This window comes from Chenopodium album, chromosome 4 (assembly GCF_948465745.1).
Source record: "Chenopodium album chromosome 4, dcCheAlbu1.1, whole genome shotgun sequence".
In the NCBI taxonomy this organism is placed as follows: Eukaryota; Viridiplantae; Streptophyta; class Magnoliopsida; order Caryophyllales; family Amaranthaceae; genus Chenopodium; species Chenopodium album.
The window spans coordinates 33,105,204-33,113,661 of NC_137837.1; the positions used below are offsets into that span (position 1 = coordinate 33,105,204).

The following is an 8,458-nucleotide window of genomic DNA, read 5'->3' on the forward strand; positions in this document are numbered from 1 at the left end:
CCATTCTATCAGCTATTGAAAGAGAACAGAGAATTTAAGTGGGGGGCTAAAGAGAAAAAATCCTATGAGGGTATTAAGGAGCATCTAACTAAGCTCTCAACAATGATCAGCCCAGAGCTGAGGGAAAAGCTGCAGCTGTACATCTCTACGTCAATTCAGACAATCGCAGCCGTTTTTCTTATAGAAAGACAGAAGCAACAAAGGCCAATATACTTCGTGAGCCACGTGCAGACCGAGGTAGAGCAAAGGTACCCATTGGTAGAGAAGCTAGCCTTCGCAGTGGTCACAACAGCAAGGAAACTAAAGCCATATTTTGACGCGCATGTAATAGAAGTCCTCACAAACCACCCGCTGGTGAAAGCATTACAAAAAATGGATGCATCGGGCAGACTCTTAAAATGGGCAATTGAGCTTTCTGAGTACGAATTCGAGGTCAAACCTAGAGCATCCATCAAGGTACAAGCTTTAGCAGAGTTCATAGTGGAAGCTTCCTACGAGGAGAAAGAAGATGATATTGGGGTCTGGAAGGTAGAAGTGGATGGGTCCTTGGCCTAAACGGGGAGTGGAGCAGGAGTCATAATGACATCTCCAGAAGGAACGTATTCGAGTATGCCATAAAGTTCAAGTTCAAAGCATCGAATAACGAAGCTGAGTACGAAGCGGGGCTGGCAGGACTGCGTATGAGCCTCGCAGCTAGAGCCCGCAAAGTACACCTGCAAACTGATTCTCAGCTCGTTGCCAACCAAATGTAGGGGGCGTATGAGATAAGGGAGGCCACCATGCTGAAGTACATAACCAAGGTAAAGGAACTGGCAGCCCAGCTAGTTCACTTCCAGATAGACTTGGTCCCCAGAGCAGGAAACTCTCAGGCCGACGCCTTGTCCAAGGTAGCCAGCTCCACCTTACAAAGCCTCACAAGGACAATGATGGTTGAAGTGCTAGAAGAAAGCAGCATTGCCGAAAAAGAGCAGGTAAACTGCATTGGAAGGCAGAGAGCCTGGTTCTAAGACATCTTGGCGTACAAAGTCCACGGCTCACTGCCCGATGATGAAGTACAGGCTAAGAAGGTGAAGAAAGACGCCAACTGGTATATAGTGATGAACGGGGAACTCAACAAAAAAGGCTTCTCAAAACCACTACTAAGGTGTATTCTAGAGTGGGAGTAGAAGGGCATTATGGAAGAAGCCCACTCCGGAATATGCGCCAACCACATTGGTGGAAAAGCATTGGGAGTAGAGGTCCTCAGAAGGGGGGCATATTGGCCAACTCTCACACAAGACGCACTAGCATATGTGAAAAAAATGCGACAAGTGTCTCATTGTGGGCATAGATTACTTTACAAAGTGGATAGAAGCCGAACCCACTAAGTACATAAAAGGCAGCCCAAGTCAGGACATTCATATGGAAAAACATCATCATAAGATTCGGGGTGCCACAATGCATAGTCTTTGATCACGGATGTCAATTTGACTGTGACACCATAAAGGACTACCTAGGGGACATGGGCACCAAGTATGCAAGTTCCTCACTCTGCCACACATAGAGCAATGGTCAAGCAGAAGCAACAAAGAAGATGATCCTGACAGCCCTGCAGAAGAGACTGGAGGAGTACAAAGGCCTGTGGGCAGACCTAGTCCCAGAGGTCTTGTGGGCAAACAGGACCACTGAGAAGGAGTCAACCGGTAAGAGCCCCTTCACCTTGGCCTACGGGGCTGACACAGTTGTCCCAGTGGAAGTACAAATCCTTAGCCTGAGGATACAACACTATGAGCAGCAAGGAAATGAAAAGCGTATGCTAGAAGAGCTAGACTTCCTGCCAGAAGTAAGGCTGAAAGCAGCTCTTAAGTTGGCAGGCTCTCAAGAAGCAGAAAAACTTATCAGACCCATGCGTACGGCACAAGCGCATGGCAGAAAGCTGTTCATTGCCCACAATGTAGATGGAGTTGGGCAGCCAGACCTTGGGAAACTTGGAGTCACCAGTCCCCGCTCCCTATTGAGCCTCAAAAGCTTCTGTCTCACGGGCAGGCTCAGAGGGGGAAACTGTGACCCCGACCATGTTGGTACGAATCTCTCTAAAGTTGCGCGGGGCAGCAAAGTTGGAAGGCACCCTCACCCAGAAGAACTTGCCAGTCCAGTCCCTGAAACGTCCAAGTTTTGGGTAGGACAAGACCCTACTCTTCTTGGGAGCAACATAGCACCACCCCGACTCAATCCCAGAAGCAGACCTCTTCAGGCTCATGAGAAACTTGAACAAGTGCAGGGACTCGGGATACCTTCGAAACCTTAGAAACCATAGTAGGCAAAGCAAGGTGTGAAGGGAAGCAGGGTGCACCAGAGATATACAGATATTGAAAGCACGAAGCAACTTCTCTAAGGTAGGGTCTAAAGGTAACCTCAAACCCAAATCTTGCTGCAAGGCAAACACAACAATGTCACCTGCGGGAGGAGCTGATAACTTCGCACCATCGGCGGGGAGAACCAACTTGTAACCCTACCCAAAACCATAGAACTTCTGCCCAGTAGCAGCCAGATCTTGCCTTTCAGGATCCTTGCACCAACGGGAATCCAACCCACATATCTTGGGCGCATAACACTTGTCGTCCAGAAAAAATTCAGTTTTGCCCTCCTCTACGGGCTCCACAACATACGTAGGCTGATAGTCGTAATATGAGCGGTCACCAGGAGACTCAACCATCCTGCTTGATTGAACTGCTGGGGAAGGAGATGGTGATAAAGTCCTAGTATTTCCACCTCACACTACATAATGTTAAAATTGATGCATGTCATCCATGTCATTAAGCCAAGCAAAACTGTTTAAAGGCTGAACATGGGGAATGGGGCTAACAAGAGACACGCCAGGGGGATTAGCCTTGACAACATCAGCTAACATTTTATGGCGCATTACGCGCAACCTCAAGCGAGTAAGATGAGATAAAGGAACCCCATCCAGCGTGAGCACTCGCTCGCAATAAGGATCAAAGAAATCAAGGCGGGGCCTTCACTGGAAAGGGCGAAATGCACTACCCTCAGCGGGACGACTACTGCCCGACCCAGACGCAGCAACAAGAGTTGCAGTAGTACCCATCCCTCTCGAAGCGGGGGGAAAGTCAGGAGGCATAATGATGAGTGGCATTTATGCCACTCTTTTATCCTTTTTCTCTAAGGATTCTCCCCTCAGTTGCACTTGTTTGGCCTTTTTTCTAAGCATTTTTACTTAGTCTTGCTTCCTCTTTTCTTTTCTCCCTTATCTTCCCTTCTCTTAGTCTTCTTGCTTTGTTTTTATTTTGATTTCCATGCTTTGGTTTTGTAGGTATTATGTGCCGAAAGAAAGAGGATATCAAGAAGCCAAGCTAACTGTTGTGCGCAGGGTGCTGTGCGGCTTCTGTGCGGGCGCGCATGTTTGGCTTTGCGGGCGCGCAGCGCTGTCTGAACCCGCACAGCCAGACTAAAGAAACCGAGCCTAACCAGAGAGTTTGCGCGACTTGTTGTGCGTCTTCTGTGCGGGCGCACACACCTGATGCGCGGGCGCGCTTATTTTCCCCTTACCCTCAAAGTTACGGCCGCGCACTACGCCTAGAGGGTGCACACACCTACTGCGCGGGCGCGCACATGTTGTGTGTGGGCGCGCACGACTGGGTTTCTGATTTATTTGCGTCTTGTTGTCCAAGTCTCTTTCTTTAAGGGGGAGCCACACATATATAGACGGGACTCTTTGTAATACAAAACACTTAGTACTAATTCCATAGAACATTAGCCTAATCTAGAGAGAGAAAATAGATTGTTATTCAAGCTTCCTTTATTGTATTCAACTTTGCTCAAGTTTTAATCTTCCATTAATCAAGCAAGTATCCAAGTTTTCATCTTTCTTTAATCCTTTCTTTAGTAATCTCTTCTCCTTTACTTTAATATTATTTATTTGTTTTATTGTTACTTATTTTTGTCAATCTTATTAGTTTATCTAGTTATTATTGATTTCAATCATGTTTTGTTTTGAGTTTCTTGAGTTTATTTCTAGTTTTGATATTATGTTTAATCTCCCTTCTCTAGGCTAAACTTTTAGCTAGGGGAAGGGGGTGGAAGATATGACTTGATATTGGATGAATGATGATGGTTGGATTGAACTTATGCCATATATTGATGAAAGACATGATTTTTATTAGCTTGGGATTATTGTTGCACTCTATTTGATGTTTTCTAGTTTAAATGCATGAAAGTGATTTGAACTAGATTAGGATTACCTCTATTTTAATGATTGCATGAGAATGAGTTATTAAAGTGGAGTTTTTATGGATTGTTCTTCTTTATTCTCTTAATTTGATTGTAACTAATAGGATGCATGAGAATGATCCTTATTAGTGTAGACCTCTTTCATTGATTTGCCTAGACTATTGCATGAGAATGAATTGTTTAGGTAGAACCTTGTGTTCTTTTGCATATGTTTCATGATAATCACCATTATTCTCCTCTTTCTAATCATATTGGACACCCCCGTATCCCTAGCGTCATTTTCTATTGATTTTAATCATCATTTTCTTGCTTACTTGTAGTTTTAGTGTTCTACTCAACAAAACCAACAAAAACAATCCCATTTTCACTCTTGCATTAGTGATATTTGATGTTGAATTAGCGTGCTTCCCTAATGGTTCGACCCTTTACTTGCCACTAACTAGTTTAGTGTAGGTTTAGGTATTATAAATGATTAATTTGGTTAGGGTGGTAGCATAACGACCTATCTATCCGCGATCAAATTTTGGCGTCGTTGCCGAGGAAGCGGCTTGTTTAGCGAATATTATTGCTTTTGTTAGAGTCATTTTGCTTTCTTTTCTTTTTGTTTTTTTGTTTTATCATCCTTGTAATTGCTAATTGTTTGCTTAGATTTGGTGATTGCTTAGGAGGTCTCAAGGAGCACCCTCACATCAAATTGACCACGAAATCAACCGAACCTTGAGATAAGTCTGTAGGCTTTATCAAGACGAGGGAAGAGGTTTTGGTGATATAGTTGATAGTGAGAGTGATACTTACTCTTCAAGTTCACCATGTGAATCAATGGCAGGACAAGAGAATGATGTCTTGTTTCGTGAGTTCGGAAATCCGGAGGCTTATGAGCTCACGGGAGGGATTTTTCTACCCGTCACAGAAACCAACTTCTTAATCCATCCACAATATACTCAAATGGTCCAATCGGAGTAATTTTCCGGAAGTGCAAGTGAGAACCCTATTGAACATTTGGACCGATTCCTTGAATTGTGCGCAATGATGCAAACCAATGAAGTGAGTCAAGACTACATTCGTATGCACCTTTTCCGGCAATCTCTCACCGGACGAGCAAAGAAATGGTTAAAGCAAGTAAAGCTTAACACTCTCACAACATGGAGGGAGGTTGTAAAGGGGTTTTTGAAGCGCTTTATCTCCGAAGAGAAGACCGCCGAAATGAGAAGGAAAATTGCATCATTTGAGCAAGAGGTCGATGAAAGTCTTGGTGAAGCATGGGAGAGATTCAAAGAGTTGGTACAAGCATGTCCCCACCATGAGTACAATCAAGGGTTGCTCATGCGGTTTTTCTACGACGGATTGGAGCCCATGTCGAGAGCCAATTTGGATGCGGGGGAGGGTGGTCAATTAATCAAGATCCCTCAAAATCAAGTTGAAGCCACAATAAAAGAGATAGCAAAGAATTACTCTTGGGGGGGCCGAAGAAGAAACGCTCCAAAGAGAGGTGGTATTTACAAATTGGAGAAAGTTGATTAATTACAACATCAAATTGATAAACTAATAAAAGGGCTTTCCAAGTTGAACACGAGTGTGAATGCAAGTTCAAGTGGTGGAGCAAGCTCTTCTCAAGTTAACTCTTTCTCTTGTCAAAATTGTGGAGGAACGAACCATGATACATCCGATTGTGGAGGTTTAAGCCCCGAACATGTAGCGGCATACAACATAAGGCAAGAGGGATTTAGAGGAAGCGGCGGTGGAGTAGCTTGGAGACAACCACCACCCGGGTTTGTACCTCAACCTCAATAATGGAACCAATAAGCTCAACCTTCCTATAACTCCAACCCTCAATATCAAAATCCACCTCCATCTCAACCCCAAAACCCAAGAGGAAGCTATCCAAGGAACAACCAATACAACAATCAAACCCAAGCACCTCAAAGAAACCATCAAGAACAAGCACCTCAAGCGGAGCTAACTTAAACTCAACTCCTCCAAGACATGCATGCGCAAATGCAATCTTTTGGGCAACAAGTGCAAGAGATAAGAGCTCACAACAAGATGGTTGATTCGCAACTAGCTCAATTGGCCGAGAGAACTCCTTTCAATTCACCATCCACTCTACCTGGACAACCACAACCTAACCCATCTCACAATCCAAAACCCGATACATGCAAGGCGATCACATTGAGGTCGGGAACTTCCTATGAAGGACCAAATGAAGGGGATAGTGAGGAAAACAAGGGAGGAGAAGAGTTTGTGAATGAAAACAAGGGAGGTGAGAAAGAAAAGGGTGATGACATAGAAGGAGGTTCGGAGAAGAAGAAGCATGACAATGAGAAGACAACTTCAATTCCTAGTGAGGCTAGGAATCTTGATGGACCGGTTCCTTTTCCCGATCGGCTTGCGGAGAGGAAGTTGAATGACAAGTTCACAAAATTTCTTATTGTCATGAAGAATTTGCATATCAACCTCCCTTTTCTTGAAGTTGTGACACAAATGCCATCTTATTCCAAGTTCCTAAAAGATATTCTCACCAACAAGAGGAAGCTCAATGATGAGCTTATCACCCTTCCACATCAAATGAGTTCTCTTGTCCAACATAAGATGCCCAAGACGGAAAAAGACCCGGGAAGTTTCACTTTGCCGGTGAAAATTGGAAACATGGAAGCTAGAGGCGCCTTAGCCGATCTTGGAGCAAGTGTTAGTTTAATCCCTCTATCCATTGATAAAAAACTCTATATAGAGATGATCCCTACAAGGAAGACAATTAAATTGGCCGACCGATCGGTGAAATTACCTTGTGGAGAGCTTGAGGATGTTCCAATTCAAGTGGGACACATCTACGTGCCTTGTGACTTTGTAGTGATGGATATGGAGGAGGATGTTAACACTCCTTTGATTTTGGGACGTGAAGCTCTTAAAACTTTGGGGGCGGTCATTAATTGCAAGAACAACACCATCACTTGTGAAGTGGCCGATGAAAAGATTGTCTTTGAATTTTCTAATAAGTTGCTCAAGACCCCCATGGTTGAAAAATTCTATAGAGTTGATGTTGTGAATGAAGAGCTAGATCGCTTAGGGAGGGTCGTGATTAGGCCTCAAGATCCAATGATAGATGCCCTTACATGCAAAGAAGAGTTCCACTATCAAGAGGCTAAAGAATTTGTCATGGCAATGGAGGAATCCTCAAGGGAGGAAGTTGAACAACAAGTTGAGACCGAGCTTGAGTCCAAGGAGGAGAAATTGGAGGAGAGTTCTAAGCCTCCTCCCAAGGTAGAACTCAAGCCCCTTCCCCCTTCTTTGAAATATGGTTTTCTTGATAAACAGGGAAAATACCCTATTATTGTCAATGCTACCCTAGATGGTCTTAATTTGGAAAAACTTCTTGATGTTTTAAGGAAATATAGGGATGTGATAGGGTATAACATTGATGATATTAAAGGTATTAGCCCTTCTTTATGCATGCATTGTATTCATCTTGAAGATGATCATTCCACCTCCATTGAACCTCAAAGAAGGTTGAACCCCAACCTTCAAGAGGTTGTGAAGAAAGAAATTTTGAAACTACGTGAGGCGGGCATCATCTATGCTATCTCTGATAGCAAATGGGTTAGCCTGGTTCATGTAGTTCCAAAGAAGGGTGGGATGGCCATAATCAAGGATGAAAAGGGAGAGGAAATCTCCACCCGGACGGTGACCGGGTTGAGAATGTGCATTGATTATAGGACATTAAACAAAAACACCAAGAAAGATTATTTTCCTCTCCCTTTCATGGACCAAATGCTTGATAGGCTTTCTAACCATGCTTTCTTTTGTTTCTTGGATGGGTATTCCAGATTTTTCCAAATCCCTATCCATCCAAGTGATCAAGAGAAAACTACTTTCACATGTCCATATGGGACATTTGCATACCGAAGAATGCCATTCGGATTATGCAATGCTCCCTCTACTTTTCAAAGATGCATGACTTCCATTTTCTCTAAGATGCTTGAAAAAGAAATTGAGGTTTTCATGGATTATTTTAGTGTTGGTGGCTCGTCTTTTGACACTTGTCTTTTTAACCTTGAAAAAGTTTTGAAAAGGTGTCAAGAGAAGAGTTTGGTTTTAAATTGGGAAAAGTGCCATTTTATGGTCGAGGAGGGCATTGTCCTCGGCCATAAGGTCTCAAAAAATGGCATTGAGGTTGATCCGGCCAAGGTTTCGGTGATTGAAAAGTTGCCCCCTCCTACTTCCATCACGGGGGTAC

The 8,458-nt window shown here is 43.8% G+C and overlaps 1 non-coding gene across 1 annotated transcript; it reads right to left on the reverse strand.

The window, feature by feature from the left end:
- Positions 1-5,427: 5,427 nt before the first annotated feature.
- Positions 5,428-5,535, reverse strand: LOC145629542 (small nucleolar RNA R71). The gene has a single exon (XR_014111708.1). It is a non-coding gene; the product is annotated as a small nucleolar RNA R71 (small nucleolar RNA).
- Between the last annotated feature and the right edge of the window lie 2,923 nt (positions 5,536-8,458).